At 42.8% G+C, this 21,599-nt stretch overlaps 1 protein-coding gene across 1 annotated transcript in view; it reads left to right on the forward strand.

The window, feature by feature from the left end:
- The window catches only part of adamts6 (ADAM metallopeptidase with thrombospondin type 1 motif 6), a 258,203-nt gene that overhangs the window by 47,235 nt on the left and 189,369 nt on the right, over nucleotides 1-21,599 (forward strand). The gene's annotated exons all lie outside the window — the stretch shown is intronic.

Below are 21,599 nucleotides of genomic sequence, written 5' to 3' on the forward strand. Positions count from 1 at the left end.
GTATGTGACGAATAAACTTAACTTATACGACAGATGGCACAATGGGCTGCTGGCAACCGGAAGGTAGCTGGTTCGAATCCCGCTTGGAGTGCATACTGTCGTTGTGTCCTTGGGCAAGACACTTCACCCACCTTTGCCTGTGTGTGTGGATGGAATTATGTGAAGCACTTTGGGGTCAATGCAAGTTGACTAAAAATGTGCTATATAAATAAAGAAATTTAATTTAATACATTATGGAAACAGTTCTTTCGACTCAACTTGTCCATGCTCAACTAGTCCATATTGTTTACCTGAGCTAGTTCATTTGCCAGTGTTTAGCCCATATCCCATAAAACCGTTCCTATCCATAAACCTTTTAAATATTGTAATCGTACCTACTCTAACCACCCTCTGCAGGCCCTTCCATATACTCAAACTACCCTCTGCGTGGGGAATAGTTGCTCATGTGGTTCCCTATAAATCTTTTGCTTCTCACCTTAAATCTCATTCCCATTAGATGTAGATTTCCCTACACTTAAAACAAAACCTGTGATCAATCAGTTTATCTTACCCTCGTGATTTTAACTACCTTTCTAAGGTCACTGCTCAACCTCCAATGCTCCCACAGAAAGAAAATCCCAGCCTATCCAGACACTCGCTACAATTGAATCCCTGGAGGCCCTGTAACATCATTGTGAATCTTTTTTACACACGACATTTCAGGGTCAGGACCCTTCTTCATTTCCCTCCACTGATGCTCCCTGACCTATTTAGTTCGTCCAGCAGCCTTTGCTCAAGATCCCAGTCTCTTGTGTCTCCATTAACTTCAGTGTCCAAGGCAAATGTGGCTATTCATCTGGAAAAAGCTAGAGTAATTCTGTGCCAGAGAATCAGAAATAAAAATACATTTTAAAACAAATGATGTATTTTTGAATAGTTTTCTTTTTATGTCATTTGGAACTTAAATGCAGTAAAGTGCATGAAATTTGCAAATACCATATTTAGAAAAATCAGTGCTGCTTCTCAAACTAACATTATGTAAAAGAGTAGTTTGTTCAAGACATTGCCAGCAAAGTTACAGTCATGTTTTGAATTTGTGTCAAGCATTGGTAAGAATACTGTTCAGTCTTATAGTACATAACAGATTAATAAAGGTTTTTATCTTAATTCAACATTCAGTTAAAACATGTTTTGATATGAGGGTGAAATTCCCATTTATTCACTTTTTATTCACTATTTGTTTCTGGTCTCACGAAGCCCTGAATAGCTTAAGGTGAGGGGTGGGGTGGACATCTGCTGTATTTATTATGATGAGAAAGGCAGCATTATGAAGATCCAGCACCCTACCTACGCTGTTCTGTGTTTCTCATTCAGCCAGTTCTATTACCTGCATCAGTAATTAGCTTTTAGATGAGGTTGGCAGTTTGCTTCGTGGCTTAGTCAGTTTAGCCAGTGAGTATCTGAATTATATGGGTCAGGAAGATAACAAACTAATCTCCAGTCTCTGTTGAGTGAGCTGATCAGTTTTCATTACAGACACTTCAGTTGGAGGCAAGGAATTTTGGCATTTTGTCAAGGGGAAGGAATGGGGAAGGAAGAAGGAGAGGCACTCGATTTATGGCATCCATAGTGCTTGCGTTCAAATCTTGCATAGTTATTGCATAGCTTACTTGTAGCAAGGCAGCATGAATAGCAAAGTAGGTGGTTGGCATTGCAGAAAAAAACTGCAAGATGCTGATGGACCGGTGTTCAGATTTGGAAAAGAGCAAAAATCAATAAAACTTGATGTAATCCATCTGACAGTTGATGGCTAAGCTTTTTTTTGCCCACGTTTGGAGAACCAATACCTCACAATAATCTAATATTACATTTTTAAATCAAGTTGTCATTGATTGCCTTTTTTGGCCTTGTGAATTTTACAATGACGTGATATTTGGCCCATTGATAACTACAGTACCAATCCTGGTAACCATGCTTAGAATTACTGTCAATTACTGGGCCCCATTCCCAGATGTCAGAGGCAGAGATATCTGTTTTTTGCTGCAAGGCAGTATGAGCAGAATATACTGGTATGCAGTAACAGGTTTGCAGTTTGTTATCTAGTAAGGTCAGTAAATTAGATGCTTTCCTCATATACAACGCAAAATATCACTGCAGAGAATCACAGAAAAACACTAGATCTAGAAATGCTGTCCCATGGGACACTATTTATGTTAACTTGCAATATCAAAGGGAGAAGTCGCCTTTAAAAATTGAGATGTTTTTGTGTTCTTGAAGGTATGTCCTGTTTGCATATTTTGTATTTATCAGTTCAAAATTTGTACTGCGATAAGACTTCAAGGAATGTGATTGTGGATTGGTCTGGTTTTTAAAACGTTGTTATTTCAAATTGGTGTGGCATGTAATTGCACACAATGATTGAAGCTAAATGCCGATCTATGATGAAGAATATCATCATTCCAAATTAGATTAGAATCTTGCTTTAGGATCATCAATACTGACAAACAGTGTAAATCATGTATTTGTAGCTTTGATCATTATCAGTTTAATCTATAATTAGTGTATTGTGAATGTAATTTAAGTGAGAGATGCCACAGAAATTCCAGTAGCAGACTTATAAAGGAAACTATCAAAGGAAATTATCCCTCCACATTTTTCTGGTGAAATAGCTACATTCTTCCAAAAAACTCCTCCTAACCACATCGTTAATATAGAAACATAAAAAAAATAGGTGTAGGAGTAGGCCATTCGGCCCTTCGAGCCAGCACTGCCATTCAATATGATCATGGCTGATCATCCAAAATCAGTACTCCATTCCTGCTTTTTCCCCGTATCCCTTGATTCCTTTAGCCCTAAGAGTTAAATCTAACTTTCTCTTGAAAACATCCAGTGAATTGGCCTCCACTGCTTTCTGTGGCAGAGAATTCCACAGATTCACACCTTTCTGGGTGATTTTTTTCCCCCGCATCTCAGTTCTAAATGGCTTTCACCTTATTCTTAAACTGTAAACGCTGGTTCTGGACTTCCCCAACATCGGGAACATTTTTCTTGCATTTAGCCTGTAACAATCCTAATGAAATTTATATGTTTCTATAAGATACCCTCTCATCCTTCTAAATTCCAATGAATACAAGCCCAGTCGCTCCATTCTTTCATCATATGTCAGTCCTGCCATCCCGGAAATTAACCTCGTGAACCTACGCTGCACTCCATCAATAGCAAGAATGTCCTTCCTCAAATTAGGAGACCAAAACTGCACACAATACAGGTGTGGTCTCACTAGGGCTCTGTACAACTGCAGAAAGACCTATTTGCTCCTATACTCAATTCCTCTTGTTATGAAGGCCAACATGCCATTAGCTTTCTTCACTGCCTGCTGTACCTGCATGCTTACTTTCAGTGACTGATATACAAGGACCCCCAGATCAAGATTCAAGAGAGTTTATTGTCATGTGTCCCAGATAGGACAATGAAATTCTTGCTTTGCTTCAGCACAACAGAATATAGTAGGCATTAATAAATAAATCCAGAACAGAGCAGATCAGTGTGACCATATACCAATGAATATATATATACATATATATACATATACATATATATATATATATATATATAATATATACACACACACACACACACACACACACACACACACACACACACATAAATAATAGATAAAGTGCAAAGGGCTATTAACGAACAGAGTTTTGTTTGAGTTGAGTTTAATAGCCTGATGGCTATGGGGAAGAGTCCATTCCTGAACCTGGATGTTGCAGATTTCAGGCTCCTGTACCTTCTACCTGAAGGCAGCGGGGAGATGAGTGAGTGGCCAGGATGGTATGGATCTTTGATAACGCTGGCAGCCTTTTTGAGGCAACAACTGCGATAGATCCCCTCAATGGTAGTGAAGTCAGAGCCAATGATGGACTGGGCAGTGTTTACTACCTTTTGTAGTTTTATCCGCTCCTGGGCGCTCAAGTTGCCGATCCAAGCCACGATGCAACCAGTCAGCATGCTCTCTACTGTACACCTGTAGAAGTTCGAGAGAGTCCTCCTTGACATACCGATTCTCTGTAATCTTCTCAGGAAGTAGAGGCGCTGATGTGCTGTCTTTATAATTGCATCCGTGTTCTCAGACCAGGAGAGATCTTCAGAGATTATGCACGCCCAGGAATTTGAAGCTCTTGACCTTATCCACCATCGACCTGTTGATATAAACGGGACTATGGGTCCCCATACTTCCCCTTCCAAAGTCCACAATCAGTTCCTTGGTTTTGCTGGTATTGAGGGCCAGGTTATTGTGCTGGCACTATTTGGTCAACTGGTCGATCCCACTTCTATACTCTGACTCATCTCCATCAGTGATACGTCCCACAACAGTGGTGTCGTCAGCGAACTTGATGATGGAGTTTGCACTATGACCGGCTACGCAGTCATGAATATAGAGTGAGTACAACAGGGGGCTGAGCACGCAGACTTGAGGTGCTCCCATGCTGATTGTTATCGAGGCTGACACATTTCCACCAATACAAACAGACTGTGGTCTGTGAATGAGGAAGTTCAGGATCCAATTGCAGAGGGATGCGCAGAGACCCAGTTCTGAGGGTTTGGTAACCAGCTTGGAGGGGATGATTGTGTTAAATGCCGAGCTGTAATCAATGAATAACAGCCTGACATATGAGTTTTTGTTGTCCAAGTGGTCCAGAGCGGAGTGGAGGGCCAGCGAGATCGCATACACCCTTGATCTGTTGTGGCGGTAAGTGAACTGCAGTGGGTCCAGGTTTTTCTCAAGATACGAGTTGATTTGCGCCATGATCAACCTCTCAAAGCACTTCATCACCACCGACGTTAGTGCCACTGGTCGATAGTCATTGAGGCACGTCACCTTGCTCTTCTTGGGCACCGGTATAATTGATGCCCTTTTAAAGCAGGTGGGAACCTCAGACGTGAGAGGTTGAAAATGTTCGTTAAAAACTCCAGCCAGTTGGTCCGCACAGGTTTTTAGAACACGACCAGGTATACCATCAGGTCCAGGCGCATTCCGAGGGTTCCTCCATCCGAAGGATTTCCTGACGTCGACCTCTGTGACCGTGACCGAAATACCATCACAGCAAATAGGGGCTCGAGAATGTACATCAGTGTTCTCCCTATCTAAGCGTGCGTAAAACGCATTGAGCTCATCAGGGAGTGATGTTTCGCCGACATTCGTGCTGCCTCCTGATTTCACCTTGTAGGGGGTGATTGCATTCAGGCCCCGCCACAGCTGCCGAGCATCCGTCTCATCCTCCAGCTTGGAGCAGAAGTCCCTTTTGCCTTTTTGATGGCCTTACCAAGGTCGTACCTTGTCTTCTTGTAGCCCTCGGTATCTTCAGACATGAATGCCTGGTGTCTGGACTTCAGAAGAGTGCGGATCTCGAAGTTCATCCAAGGCTTCTGATTGGGAAACACTCGGAAGGTTTTTGTCGGGATGCAGTCCTCCACACAATTCTTTATGAAGTCTGTAATGACTGTGGCGTATTCGTTCAGGTCCATTGCCGAGTCCCTGAACATTGCCCAGTCTACGGACTCCGAACAGTCCTGGTGTTGTTCCGCTGCCCCCACCCCCGACCAGCTCTGTGCAGTCCTCACCTCTGGGGGTGCGCTCTTTAATTGCTGCCTGTAGGTAGGAAGAAGCAGCACCGTGGTATGGTCGGATTTACCAAAGTGAGGGCGAGGGATAGAACGATAGGCATCTTTGATGGTGGTATAGCAGTGGTCGAGGATGTTTGGTCCTCTGGTGCAGCAGGAGACATGTTGGTGGAAGTTAGGGAGTGATTTCTTGAGGTTTGCTTTGTAGAAGTCCCCAGCTATGGCGGTAAATGCCTCGGGGTAAGACGTCTGGTGTTTGTTGACCACGGCGTGCAGCTCCTCCAGTGCCAGATGGACGTCTGCCTGGGATGGGATGTAGACCGTGGTCAGGATGATGGAGATGAATTCTCTCGGAAGGTAGAAGGGGCGGCACTTAACCGCCAGATGTTCGAGGTGCGGAGAGCAGGAGTTGGACAGGACTGCCACGCAGAGTTGACCATGAGGCAGGCGCCCCCTCCTCTCCCTTTCCCAGATGCCAGTGTACGGTCCATACGGTGGATGGAGAACCCTTCAGGCTGGACCGCTGAGTCTGGGGAACTGGGGGTGAGCCATGTCTCTGTAAAACAGAACACAGAGCATTCCCTCAGCTCCCTTTGATAAAGCAGCCTTGCCCTTAAGTCCTCCACTTTATTTTCTAGTGATTGTACGTTGGCCAATAGGATAGTAGGGAGAGGGGGCCGAAGTCCCCTCCGCTTCAGCCTGACCTGTAGTCCTGCCCGACAGCCATGTTTCCGTACTCCATGGAGCCCTCCTCGGTGTTTGAAGGTAGAGTACTTACGGGTCTCCGCGAGGTCGGGGATTCCCCTGAGATCGGGAATTCCCATACAGTCGGCACCTCCAGCTCCGTTGCTGCTGGGGGATCCTGCCCGACGGCCTCGATTCCGGACTCCATGAGGGCCTCCCCAGTGTTTGCAGGTAAGGTTCTTGCTGTGCCTGCGATCCTCCACGAGGTTGCGGATTCTGACTGGGGATTCCCTTCTGACCGGGGATTCCCTTACCGTCGCTAACAATGGGAGTTCTCAATAGCGCTAATGCATTTAAACGCATTAGCAGCTCGCTACTTACGGCGTTGTGCTTCCCCCTTTCCCACCAACACCATTTAGATAATAATCTGCCTTCCTGCTTTTGCCACCAAAATGATCACTAAGACATCCACGATTTCTAGGGCCACCCCCTTTAGTACTCTGGGATGCAGACAATCAGGCCCTGGGGATTTATCTGTCTTCAGTCACAACAGTTTACCTAACACCATTTCCTGACTAATGTGGATTCCCTTCAATTCCCCCCCCCCCCCCCCCCCCCCACTAAATCCTCAGTCCTCTAGTATTTCTGGGAGATTTTGTGTCTTCCTTAGTGAAAGCAGAACCAAAGTACTCGTTTAACTGTTCTGCCATTTCCTTGTTTTCCTTGTTTACCATTATAAATTCATCTGTCTTTGATTGTAAGGGACCTACGTTTGTCTTCACTTTTCATTTTTACATATCTAAAGAAGCTTTTAGAGTCAGTTTGTATATTCCCCGCAAGCTTTCTTTCATGCTCTTTTCCCCCCTCTTAATTAACCCCTCTGTTCTAAATTTCTCCCAGTCCAGTTTGCTGCTTCCTCTGGCCAATTTATATGCCTCTTCCTTGGATTTAACACTATCCTTAATTTCCCTATCCTTAATTAGCCACGGTTGAGCCGCATTCCCCATTTTATTTTTTCGCCAGACAAGGATGAACAATTTTTGTGTTCAAGAAGGAACTGCAGATGCTGGAAGATCGAAGGTACACAAAAATGCTGGAGAAACTCAGCGGGTGCAGCAGCATCTATGGAGCGAAGGAAATAGGCGACGTTTCGGGCCGAAACCCTTCTTCAGACTGATGGGGGGTGGGGGGGGAGAAGGAAGGAAAAAGGGAGGAGGAGGAGCCCGAGGGCGGGGGGGATGGGAGGAGACAGCTCGAGGGTTAAAGCAACAAAACAATTTTTGTTGTTCATCCATGCGATCTTTAAATCTTTGCCATTGCATCTCCACCGTAAACCCTTTAAGTATAATTTACCACTCTTTCCTAGCCAATTCCTGTCTCATACCTTCCAAGACTCCTTTCTTTAAATTCAGGACCCTAGTATCTTAATTAACTGTGTCACTCTCCATCCTAATGCAGAATTCCATCATATTATGGTCACTGTTGCCAAGGGGCTTTGCACAACAAGATCGCCAACTAATCCTTCCTCATTACACAATACCCAGTCTAGGATGGCCTGCCCTCTAATCGGTTCCTCTACATATTGGTTTAAAAAACCATCCCATATACATTCCAGGAAATCCTCCTCAGCACTGTTACCAATTTGGTTGGCCCAATCTGTATGTAGATTAAAGTCATCCATGATAACTGCGGTACCTTTGCTACACGCATCCCTAATTTCAGGCTTGACACTTCCCCAACCTCCCTACTGCTGTTTAGTCATCTGTATACAACTTCAACAAGCGTTTTCTGCCCTTGGCTATTTCTCAGTTCTACCCATACAGATTCTACAGCATTCAAGCTAATGTCTCTCCTTACTATTGCATTAAACTCCTCTTTAACCAGCAATGCCTCCCCACCTCCCCTTCCTTTCTGTCTATCCTTCCTGAATATCGAATACCCCTGCATGTTTAGCTCCCAGCCTTGGTCACCCTGGAGCCATGTTTCCGTAATTCCAACTATATCACATCCCTTAACTACTAACTGTGCATTCAATTCGTCCATCTTATTAAGAATGCTCCTCTCATTAAGGCACAAAGCTTTCAGATTTGTTTTTCTCATCTCCCTTCTACCTTTTGCTTCTGTCCTTTTATGGTCCTTTGCCACCTTGCATTGGTTCCCATCCCCCTGCCCTGTTAGTTTAAACGTGACCTTTTAATGTTTTATGTGTCATTCCTAACTGTCACTGTATGTCATGTTGTCACATGTGGGTGGAGCACCAAGGCAAATTCCTTGTATGTGAATACTCGGTCAATAAACTTATTCATTCATTCCTACACTATCTTTCCCGTTTACTGCACGCATACGCTTCCATGTTATTGACTCCACACGCACTTTGCTTTGCCTTGATATAAGTGCATAAATGTAAGAAGGTTTGCAATAATTTAGAAGAATCTTTGGAATCATTGTTTGAAAATATAATTTGGTAAATTAAAATATTGCAGGGACATTTTTAAACCCGAATTTACACAATAAATGTCGCAGTACCATTATTGGTACTAATTCAGAAGTCTTTGGCATGAATGAAAAAGATAATGAATAATATAATGATGCTTCTAAAAATTGGAATGGAAAATAGCTCTGTGGAGTGACATGGCATTACGTTCAGCAAGGTGTTTTGCCATGGAGCAATAGGAAGCAAGTTTGCGTCTGATGATTCCTAATGTAGTTAGGTTCTTGTTCCAGCTGCAGAATCAGGAAGAAATACGTAATAGATATTTCCCCACATGAAAGATAGAATATTGGCAAGCGAATGATCCTGGTCTATTCTGGTGGAGTGTGTAACTGCTTATGAAATGCACAGGCTTGGAACATGTTGCTGAGCTATTGGCTAGAGCTTGCACACAGAGACTACCAAAATCCCGCAGTCTCAGCTGGTGATGTAGATGGGTTGAATCCTGCACAATGTGACATGTATATGTCATAAACATGGTTGTGCTTAGCTCAAGAAGTACCATTTTGAGTTGTTCATGAAAACTTCAAAATACCTGTTTGCAACCTGTTAATAACAATTACATTTCTAAACTATATATATTTCCTTTAATCATCTTTTTTTTAAAGTGTAGCTTATATTGGCACTCTGATAACATGCCAGCATTTGTATTGAACATTTTTGATGAAATAATGACCGATTGAAAGCTTTCACACTTGCATAAACTATAGGACAGTTTGAGCTGCCATAGTGTTACTAGTTCATCTCATTACAAATGAGCCTTGCATTAATATTATCGTGTTTGCCAACAGATGGAGTTGATGGGTTTATAAAATGCATGGTTTTGTTTCATTACAATAAATTTGGATTTGTTATGAGTTTATAATCTCATTTACTAAAAAGTAATCCGACAAGAATATGACTGTTTAGAATTGCGTAGAATATAATCAAATGATAGATTATGTTTGAAATGGATTTGTAACTCAGATCTTTAATAGTGAGGTTTCACATCAAAAATGTAATTTCTCTGAATTTCAGAGACTGCACTGAAATGAGGCAAAATGAAATACAGTGCTGGCTTTTCATTGTGTGCTGGAAATTATGAAACATAGGATTCTATGACTTTTTCTGTTGTCATTTATCCATATAAACAATGATTGTTTGAACTGTGCAATCAGGTAAAAATGGTTAGGAACAGCTGCCCTTCTTGCTAGAATGGGAAAGTGCTAAAATAGCATTTGATAATATAGATCTGTGGACAACATAATTATTCACAATTCCAGTAAAAATATACATGTATGCAAAATAGGAAGCAGAGGATTACCTCGGATTGGAGAATTAAAAAAACAAAACAATAATAGGAATGTAACATTTCTGAATTCAAATACCTCTCATCTGGTTCAGGAACTCTTACTGATGGTGCAATAATTAATCTAAGAGCAAAGATGAACGCAAAGGATAAATGCATATCCTTTGCATAACTGTGTATGCGTGTGGTACACCAGCTGCACAGCGGCTAAGAGGAAAGCGCTCCAGAGGGCTATTGACAACGCCCAGAAGATTGTCGGCTGCACTCTCCTCATCTTGGAGGACCTACACAGTTCCCACTGTCTCAAGAAATCCCAAAACATTATAAAGGACATTTCCCACCCCGGACACTCCCTGTTTGAACTGTTGCCGTCAGGCAGACGGTACAGATCAATGAGGACAAGGACAAACAGACTCAAAAACAGTTTTTATCCCACAGCAATAACTACACTTAATATAGCCACCAAATGAGCGCAGGTGCGCTACATACCAAAGGGATTGTGCAATCGACAGAAGAATGTATGGTTGTGTGTTTATGCTTGTTTTTTTCATGTTATTTATTTTAGTTGTTTATTTCAGATATTCTCTTTTACGTATCGTTAGCTTTTAGATAATGTGTGAATGGTGCACTGACTGGTTGGCATTTTTAATTTTGTTGTACATGTTTACATGTTATAATGACAATAAAGAACCTATCCTATCCTATCCATATGGAAACTTGAATGAATGAATACTTTATTGTCACATGACAAGTCAGTGAAATTCTTTGCTTGCCTACCCAAGGTATGCAAATAGTCGCCACATAAAGAGCGCCGATAAAGTTACAAAGTATCCCGTGCCAGGTCCTCCTTTGTTCTCACGGCGGTCCCCGCACGCCGGGTCCTCCATTGTTCATTGTCTACATCTAACCAGTGCTTTACTCACTTGTCACTGTTTTACCGAACAATTTGGAAGCAGCTTTTCGTTTTGCACTGTATTGTACTCGGTTCCCATGTCTACTGGCAGTTAGATGCAAGAGTGCACAGGGTTTAGCTAGGTTTCGCAGAACTTCCACATGGAACTACTGGCATTGCTCAACATGAGTGCTGGCAAGTTTCAGGAGACCTGTGCAAATGCAGAAGTCCCAAACTTGTTGGCTGAGTTCCTTTGGCAGTTTCATGATAGAGCTCTGCTGCTGGACTCTGCATGAGGAACTAACAGAGCAGAAGCCTGTCTAGATTTATGCTGGAGAATCTGCCCTGGATCCTGCACTGCTTTTGGGATGATGTGAACCCATCAATGTGCAAATTTTTTTTATTGAGGATCCCAAATTTCTTCTTGGCCATTAGGATTGGATGTGGCCTCCGACTATGTTTGATTTAACGTTTTTTAATTAGTTACAGCTGCACTGAGGAGCTTTTAGTAGATTTTTTTGTAATTCAAATTTTTTCAACGTTTCATTTTAGGTGCTTTTAAAATGTTTCTTAAGTCAGGAGCCTTAAAGTTTTGACAGCTTTGGAGTCAGGGTTTTCCCTTCTGTCAAATGCTTGCAGTGGAGTCCGGCTCATGTTCCAGAGAATGCTAATAAATGCTTTAGGAGTTGGCATTTTAGTTTTTAAAATATTGTCTTATTTACAAAGACTGAGCTGCCAATCTTTGCACATTAGGAGTCCTCCAGCACTTGGACAGACTGGCCTCACTATCAGCATCTAGGTGTAGTCCAAATACATCACACGACTATCATCTAATTGAATACAGTGTGTCCACACTCAGAAATAAATAATTCTGAATTGTTGGTGTCAAATCACATAAAGTGTTCCATACTTCGTCAGCTTTAGAAACTGGTAATCCGAAATAAAAAGAAAATGTTGGAAATGCTCACCACCATATAGATTGATGATCTTTCATCAGAACTTCAGCTCCCTGAATCTACAGAAAGATGTTCAAATTTACATCTAAATTTGTGGTTGGGGACCATAAAACTTTTGGTGACCTCGCCTGTCTGGAGCGCTTTTGGTGAATTGCTTCCTCTAAGGGCTTCTGTTAAGGTGATTTAATTGATGCCAATTTGACGACACAAAGCATAATCATCAGACCTGATTCAGTCCTAGCTTGAAGTTCACAGAAGTGCTCATCAAGTTGTTGTTAGTCTTAGACATCAATCATGAAGTAAAATGCCGCTTGCATATTCCCTTTTCTACCTGTAAGATATTTTAGCACCTCTAATCCTTGGTCAGTGGCCTTGAAATAATACTTCCTTTTGGACCAGATATTTCAGCATAGAACAGAAATCAAGTGATTAACGCTGTTGATTTTAGAACATATGTCATCACTATACAACCATTTTATAATCGTCATCAAAGCGATAAGGTAAAAGGGAGAGTATCATCTTTGGTCATACAGGCAGCAAAATCCAACCCAGAATTGGTTCCAGTATGAAACAAAATATTGTGTGCGTATGAAACAATAGTACAGAGGGCGTGAAGGTGTGTGTAGGTAATCCTCAGTAGAATAATGGTATGCCATAGGTAATGTCATAGCCAGACATAAATACAGCTCTTTTCCACGAGTAGTAGCTCTACTCAATAACCAAATATTTGTAGCCTCCTTTTGCTCTGGTATTTTATTTAATTCACACGTTTAATCGATAATGTTTTATTATTAATGTTTAATGTTTTATGTGTCATTCTTAATTGTCACTGTATGTCATGTTGTCACTTGCGAGCAGAGCACCAAGGCAAATTCCTTGTATGTGAACATACTTGGCCAATAAACTTATTCATTCAAATACGCAGTGAAATGAAATTCACCTATTCACCTGACTATAATGCTTTCCTGAGCTAGTCCCATAATGCCAGCATTTGGCCCATTTCCCTTTAAACTTTAAACCAATGCCCTCTAGTGTAAGGCTCTCCGACCAAGGGGAAAAGACAGTCACTGTTCACCTTAACTATGCCACTCATGATTTTGTATATCGATTAGTTGACCCCGCGGGTTCCTATGATTCGGGGAAGGAAATCACAGCCTATCCAGCCTCTATTTATAAATCAAACCCTCTAGATCCTTCCAAGTCTTTTTGTGCACCCTTTCAAATTTAACATCATCCTTCCTCTCATAGGGCAACCAGAACTATAGGATATGTAGACTTGCCAACTTCTTGTACAGTTGTAACATTATATTCAAACTCCTATACACAATATCTTTACCGATGAATGTGGACACAATGAACTGGAGATGCTGGTTTACAAAATAAGACCCAAAGTGTTGGGTCAGGCAGCATCCGTGGAGAACATCATTATGTGATGTTTTGGGTTGAAAGCCTTCTTCAATCCGAGGAAGAGTTGGAAATTAAACACATTTTGAATTGCAGAGTAGGAGGAGACTTGGAAAATGCAAAGTGAATGACCTTTGTTAATCTCAGCTACACTAGTCTTTTTAAGATGATGCTCAGAATTATTCAGCAGATCAGTATGGAAGGAAATCATAAGATCATTCAATCACTCTGTCATATAAATGATTACACTTGGTTAACTGGTAATGATGACACTTTATTTGTGAAGTAGACACTGTAAAGTAGCAGATGCTGTTGACATTGGAACACTGCAATAAAAAATGATTCTGAAAATATGTTTTGGTTCAGATTGCATCACTAGCACGATAAGAGTTTGGAACTTATAGGGAATCACCACATCAAACCACCCTCATCTCCACATGTAAATGCCACTACTTCATGTTAAGGAACCTGCATGCTGAACCTGTGCTATGTCAAGCCTAATGCAGGAACATTGAACCATTCATTTAAATGGAGAGGAATGGTTGTGAGAAAAATCAGCAAATGTTAGGGAGCATGCAGTGATTTGAAGTAATTGAGCTTACTTACAGTGCCCTCCATAATGTTTGGGACAAAGACTCATCATTTATTTATTTTACTCTGTACTCCACAATTTGAGATTTGTAATAGAAAAAAAATCACATGTGGTTAAAGTGCACATTGTCAGATTTTTTATAAAGGCCATTTTTATACATTTTGGTTTCACCATGTAGAAATTACAGCTGTGTTTATACATAGTCCCCCCATTTCAGGGTACCATAATGTTTGGGACACATGGCTTCACAGGTGTTTGTAATTGCTCAGGTGTGTTTAATTGCCTCCTTAATGCAGGTAAAAGAGAGCTCTCAGCACCTAGTCTTTCCATCCCCTTTGGAAACGTTTATTGCTGTTTATCAACATGTGGATGAAAGTTGTGCCAATGAAAGTCAAAGAAGCCATTATGAGACTGAGAAACAAAAATAAAACTGTTAAGAGACATCAGCCAAACATTAGGCTTACCACAATCAACTGTTTGGAACATCAACTTTTCCAGCTCCAGAAGAAAGAGAGCACTGGTGAGCTTACTAATCGCAAAGGGACTGGCAGGTCAAGGAAGACCTCAGCTGATGACGGAAGAATTCTCTCTATAATAAAGAAAAAACCCTGAACACCTGTCCGACAGATCAGAAACACTCTTCAGAAGTCAGGTGTAGATTTGTCAATGACCACTGTCCGCAGAAGACTTCATGAAAATAAATACAGAGGCTACACTGGTTAGCCGCAAAAATAGGATGTCGGGTTACAGTTTGCCAAGAAGTACTTAAAAGAGCAACCACAGTTCTGGAAAAAGGTCTTGTGGACAGATGAGACAAAGATTAACGTATCAGAGTGATGGCAGGAGCAAAGTATGGAGGAGAGAAGGAACTGCCCAAGATCCAAAGCATACCACCTCATCTGTGAAACACAGTGGTGGGGGTGTTATGGGCATGTGTGGCTGTTGAAGGTACTATCTCACTTATCTTCATTGGTGATACAACTGCTGATGGTAGCAGCATAATGAATTCTGAAGTGTATAGACACATCCTATCTGTTCAAGTTCAAACAAATGCCTCAAAACTCATTGGCCAGCGGTTTCATTCTACAGCAAGACAATGATCCTAAACATACTGCTAAAGCAACAAAGGTGTTTTTCAAAGCTAAAAAATTGTCAAATCTTGAGTTGCCAAATCAATCGCCGCCCAACCTGAACCCATTTGAGCATGCCTTTTATATGCTGAAGAGAAAACTGAAGGGGACTAGTCCTCAAAACAAGCATAAGCTAATGATGGCTGCAATACAGGCCTGGCAGAGCATCACCAGAGAAGACTCCCAGCAACTGGTGATGTCCATGAATCGCAGACTTCAAGCAGTCATTGCATGCAAAGGACATGCACCAAAATACTAAACATGACTACTTTCATTTACATGACATTGCTGTGTCCCAAACATTATGGTGCCTTGAAATGGGGAGGGGGGGGGGGTTTGTGTCTTAATTTAAGAAAACATATATTATTTAAAATCTTTTAAAATCCACGTTGAAGATCTTTCCTTAAATCATATTGTATGTCATTATCCTAAAATATAAATATTACTTCAGATGCTGTCTGATCTACTGAGTATTTTCAGTACTTTTAATTTAATTTTAATGTACTGTACAGTCTGCACTCAGCTGAGAAGATCTTGCCAAGTTTTGACTATGAATATCTGGAAAATAAAACAAGGCGATGACATATCGACTTTTCAAATAGATTTTATGCCAATGAGCTGAATAGTGAAAGACCATTACAGTTTAGAAAGTAGGAAACATTTTGAGTGCTGGTGTGAAGTAGTATAATTAGCTTTGGAGGTGTAAACATGAAATTGTTGACACTGTACTGCCAGTATTAGGTGTGCATAATAGGATGGTGTGAAAATGTTTTAATGAATCATCATGAGTGCCAGAATGGGTGGAAGGGGTGACTAAATTAGTGAGATTGTGATGAATTGAGACTGATTCATGTGGATGAAACAAAACGGGTTATTTGGAAGCGTTTCTGAAAAGCTGCCAGCTACATGGCAAATGTCAGACAGCAGGCGATTTGCAGCTAATTAATGTGTAGATTGAAACTGTGGAATGTATTCATACTGCCAAATAATGTAATGCAACTTTGCCTCTTTGGCACAGTGGCTGGTCAATTTAAAGTTTTAATTTTACAGGGTTTTATTTTATCATACATTCTATACCTTGGCAATATGTACAGTATTCTAACAAAGTGTCAATTATTTATTGATATTTTCCAGTGCCATAGACAAAGATGATAACGTTTAATTTATTAAACAAAACCACAGGTTTTCTATTCAGTAGTGCCTATTATCATATTTTCCAATCAAAATCTCTTCTCCCTTTAAGGTTAAAGTATTTTAGTGGCTTAGAAGATAATAAACGTTTTATTGCGGCAAACTCTGGTTACTTTGAAAAATACTTTTCAGCATATCAGACACATGTCTGTTATAAATTCACACATCTTTACAAACATAAATCATAAATGATTGTAACAGCTTCAAATTAGAGCCAGGTTTAACCAAGTTCTACAGTTGAACCTTAATTATTCAGACCTATGATGAGAACCTGCAAATAGAGTGCCACGATAATCACAAAAACATTTATGGTTTTATTCCCCTTTCACGTGGAAAAGCCGCACATTGCGTGGGAATTCAGTAAATGCCTCAGGAATTGCTGAAGGTCATCTATAAAGGTGACTTTGTTTCTCACTCTCGTACTTCCATTAGCAGCAGAGCTGAAAGGGGGAAGTATAAGCACTGCTGACTTCTCGTCGCAGGTAGGCTGAGTACTCTGTTGCACACAAAGTGCTGGAGTAACACAGCAGGTCGGGCAGCATCCCTGGAGAACATGGATAGGTGACATTTCAGGTGGAGACCCTTCTTCAGTACTCAGTTGCTTGGAGAAATCAACTCAACAGTTTTCCAGCAGGGAAAAAACCCCAACTTCTGATTATACAACCCCTCACCCAGGTTTTGTTGCTTTTTATCTCAAGCATTGCGCCCAAATTATTATGGATGAATTCCTCAACTTTAGGATGTGCAGTTTATTAAAGCAATGATTGAATCCTTTATTTGAATCCTTTATTTGTCATTCAGACCGAGAACGAAATGCTGTTGCCTGCAGCCATACATGTAATAATAACAAAACACAATAAACACAAATTAACATCCACCACAATGAGTTCACCAAACACCTCCTCACTGTGATGGAGGCAAAAGTCTTAGAGTTACTGTCTCTTCCCTCCTCTTCTCCCTCTGCGCCGAGGCGATACCCCACCGGGCGATGGTATCAGTCCCGCGGTTCAAGCTCCGCGGCCCGGGGGTGGTCGAAGCTGCCGCCCTCCAGTCCAGCGGGCGCAGCTGTTGCAACGGGTGCTCCGGAAAACAGGCACCAGCCTGTGACCTGCGAGCTCCCGACATTGTCCTCCACTGGCCCGCGGCCGAGCCCCGGATCCAGGTCGCCCCCGCCAGAACGCCGCCTCAGCCGCCGGAGCACCATCTCCGCCCCGCACCGGGCCGCCCACAAGGCAGCGTCTCAGCCCCGCGTCTCAGCCCCAACGGGAGCACCTTCCAGCCGGGAGCCGGTCTGCCCTCACCGGAGCGCTTTCCAGCCGGTAGCCAGGCCACCCACACGGCAGCGTCTCAGCCCCGCACCGGGCTGCTCACACGGGAGCGCCTTCCAGCCGGTAGCCGTGCCGCTCACACGAGAGTGTCTCAGCCCCGCGCCGTCCGCCCTCACCGGAGCGCCGAGTCGTGCCGCTACCCGGACGCCGCCGCAGCTCGAAGACGGCCAGCCTCGCGTTGGTGAGTCCTGGCTGGTTCTACCTCCGGACCCTCGAGGTCGGTCGCAGGTTGGAGGCCGCCAGCTCCGCCATTAGACCTCAGCGCAGACGGGGGAAGAGAAGGGGGATACGACAAAAAAGTCGCATTCCCCCGAAGGGAGAGACAGAAAGCTCTGTTTCACCCTCCCCCCACACACATAACACCACCTAATAACCAAAAAGAATTACTAAACTAGACAAAAAAAACCAACACAAAAAAGTAAAAACAGACAGACTGCAGGCGAGCCGCAGCTGTATCACAGCGCCGCCACTTCCGGAATGTGATTTCACTTGGAAACAGTTTGATTATTTTATACAAAGACTTAATGTTGGAACTATTTGAATTTATTTAAGCAATGAATTCCATGAAATGCAAATATTAATATGGGATGTTGAAAGCTGATATCTAATGGAGTCGGTGATCATTTTTACTGACATGTTTAGACTGACAAACTGTCTCTTGGTCAGATTCCTGAGATTTGATAAAGAAGTATGATAAACATGTGATAAGTAGAAGCTACATTCTGAGAAAAATGAAGTTGTTTCACTCTCAGAATTATGGAGAAAAGTGTCCAGAGGGTGAAACGTTGTATGAAAATTAAGTTTCATTAATCTATTAATCTAATTTCTCAAATCATAATTAGATGACTGGTTAGTGGGGGCACAGTGGTGCAGTGGTTGTTACTGCCTTACAGCACTAGAGACATGGGTGCGATCCTGAATACAGATGCTGTCTGTACGGAGTTTGTACGTTCACCCCGTGACCGTGAGGATTTTCTCTGGGTGCCCCCACACTCCATAGACGTACAAGTTTGTAGATTAATTGGCTTTGGAAAGTTGTAAAATTGCCCCTAGTGTGTAGGATAGTGTAAGTGTACGAGGTGATCGCTGGTCAGCATAGCCTCGTTGGTCCTGTTTCGCTCTGTATCTCTAAAGAGCCTGTTTCCGTGTTGTATCTCTAAAGCCTTAAAGAATAAAGATTGCCCTTTTTTAATGATATATTATAATAAAATAAGGCATGGAGTGTTTATATCTTACAGTATATCTTACAGAGCTGGGAAGGGGAAGGGGAAAGCGGGAAAAAGCAAGGACTATCTGAAATTAGAGAAGCCAATGTTCATGCCGCTGGGGTGTAAACTACCTAAGCAAAATATGAGGTGCTGTTCCTCCAATTTGCGCTGGGCCTCACTCTGGCAATCCTTCCCCTCCCCTTCCCAGCTCTCCCACAAGCCTATTGTCTCTGCCTCTTCCTTTCTTTTTCCTGCCTCCCCCCCGACATCAGTCTGAAGAAGGGTCTCGACCCGAAATGTTGCATATTCCTTCTCTCCATAGATGCAGCCTCACCCGCTGAGTTCCTCCAGCATTTTTGCCTACCTTATAATTATGTTTGGTGAATAGAGTTAAGAAGCAGCTCACCCAAGATCTAATTTAATAATGGAATGAACAGACTTGAATTTCACTCTACCTTAATTGGTACACGTGACAATAAACTGATCTTGAAACCTTGAATGACGGAATACTGTACTTCCACTCCTTTGATTGAATAACCAAATTGATTTTAACATATTCAAGGGATTGCAAATTAGAGGAAGCCAACCATAAAGTTCTACAATATATAAAAGTGACCAAAAAGCTTTGTGGCAAAATTAATGGGGATGTGGTCAGGGTATTCTATTATCTATATTACTAAAAGTCTGATCTTGACCACTTCCTGGTGTTCTGTATATTGATTTTAGAAAAAACGCTCCCACTTACGGATGTGATTTTTGCCCATCTTACTCAGAGTCCCCCTTCACTGTGCAGGACAAGAAGATTTTTCCCATCGATGAAAAATAAAAGAGTTATTAGTGTTTAAAAAATGTTGAGATTCTCTCTCCTGAAGGCCACACCCCTTCCGGAGGGACTATAAAACCTGGAAGTGTTGAGTGCCTCAGTCAGTCTCTGCAAGATGGGGGAAGCAAAAGGGTCATGTCTCTCAGTCTGAGCTGTAAATAACACTGAACACATGTCCAATAAACTGTGAGTATGGTTTTACTGAACTTGAGTGCCCTTAATGTGGTTTGAAAATAAAAATGTGGTTGGTTTGTACTAAAGCACAGCAAATGGTTGGTGGTGGTTGAGGTTTGAACTAAAGCACAGTAAATGGTTGGTGGTGGTTGAGGTTTGAACTAAAGCAGGATTAAAAGTCTAAACTTGTTTGCACTGTATATTGATTTTAGATAAAACGCTACCACTTACGGCTGTGATTTTTGGCCATCTGACTCGGTCCCCCTTCGCTCATCAGGTGCAGAGGATTCTTCCCATTAATAAAAAATAAAAGTGTTATTAGTGTTTAAAAATTGTTGAGGATCTCTCTCCTGTCAATGACACCATGAAGGCCACGACCCTTCCGCTGCGAGGGGGGATTGTAAAACACGGAAGTGTGGGTGTGGCTCAGTCTCTGCAAAATGGGGGAGGGAGAGGTCACGACTGTCTGAGCTGTGAATCAACTGAACACACTGAATGTCTACTGAACTGTGAGTGTGGTGTTTTTTGTGCTGTTTATTAGATTAGATTAGATTAGATCCTTTATTTGTCATTCAGACCTTTTGGTCTAAAACGAAATGTCGTTGCCTGCAGCCATACATATAATAATAAACAACAAAACACACAATAAACACAAATTAACATCCACCACAGTGAGTTCACCAGGCACCTCCTCACTGTGATGGAGGCAAAAGTCTTAAAGTTACTGTCTCTTCCCTCCTCATTATCCCTCTGCGCTGAGGCGATATGTTGTTACCCCACCGGGCGATGGTAGTCCGTCCCACGGCTCAACCGAGCTCCGTGAATGGGCCGGTTCAAGCTCCGCGGCCCGGGTTGGTCGAAGCTGCCGCCGTCCAGTCCAGCGGACGCAGCTGTTGCCGCGGGAGCTCCGGAAAACAGGCACCAGCCTGTGACCTGCGAGCTCCCGACGATGTCGTCCACTGGCCCGCGGCCGAGCCCCGGAATGCCGCCTCAGCCACCGGAGTACCGTCTCAGCCCCGAGCCGGGCCACCCTCACCGGAGCGCCGTCTGAGCCCCGAGTTGTGCTGCTGCAACTGGAACGCCGGAACGCCGCTTTTATGGTGGTTTTAGGGTGGTTTCACCCTGCTTGAAATGGTATGAAACTGCATTTGAATGTGGTGGCCTTGCACCCTGCTTGAAATGGCATGAAACTGCACTTGAATTTGGTGACCTTGCACCCTGCTTGAAATGGCATGAAACTGCACTTGAGTTTGGTGGCCTTGCACCCTGCTTGAAGTGGTAGGAAACTGCACTTGAATTTAGTGGCCTTGCACCCTGCTTGAAATGGCATGAAACTGCACTTGAATTTGGTGGCCTTGCACCCTGCTTGAAATGGCATGAAACTGCACTTGAGTTTGGTGGCCTTGCACCCTGCTTGAAGTGGTAGGAAACTGCACTTGAATTTAGTGGCCTTGCACCCTGCTTGAAGTGGTATGAAACTGCACTTGAGTTTGGTGGCCTTGCACCCTGCTTGAAGTGGTATGAAACTGAACTTGAATTTGGTGGCCTTGCACCCTGCTTGAAATGGTAGGAAACTGCATTTGAATTTGGTGGCCTTGCACCCTGCTTGAAATCGAATTTCAAGGAATAGCTGTGAGTCAACTGCCAGCCCACCAGCCGTGAGTGAGCTGCCAGCACATCAGGCTGCCACACCAAGAATCCATTTGGCCAACAATGTCCATACTAGCCCTCGAAACCAGTCCCTTCAGCCCACAACACCCATACTAGCACTCCAGAAAGCCCCCCCCCACTGGCCACCAATATTGGAATTGGTGGAGAGGTGGAATATTGC

The sequence above is a fragment of the Amblyraja radiata genome, chromosome 1, assembly GCF_010909765.2.
Source record: "Amblyraja radiata isolate CabotCenter1 chromosome 1, sAmbRad1.1.pri, whole genome shotgun sequence".
NCBI lineage: Eukaryota > Metazoa > Chordata > Chondrichthyes > Rajiformes > Rajidae > Amblyraja > Amblyraja radiata.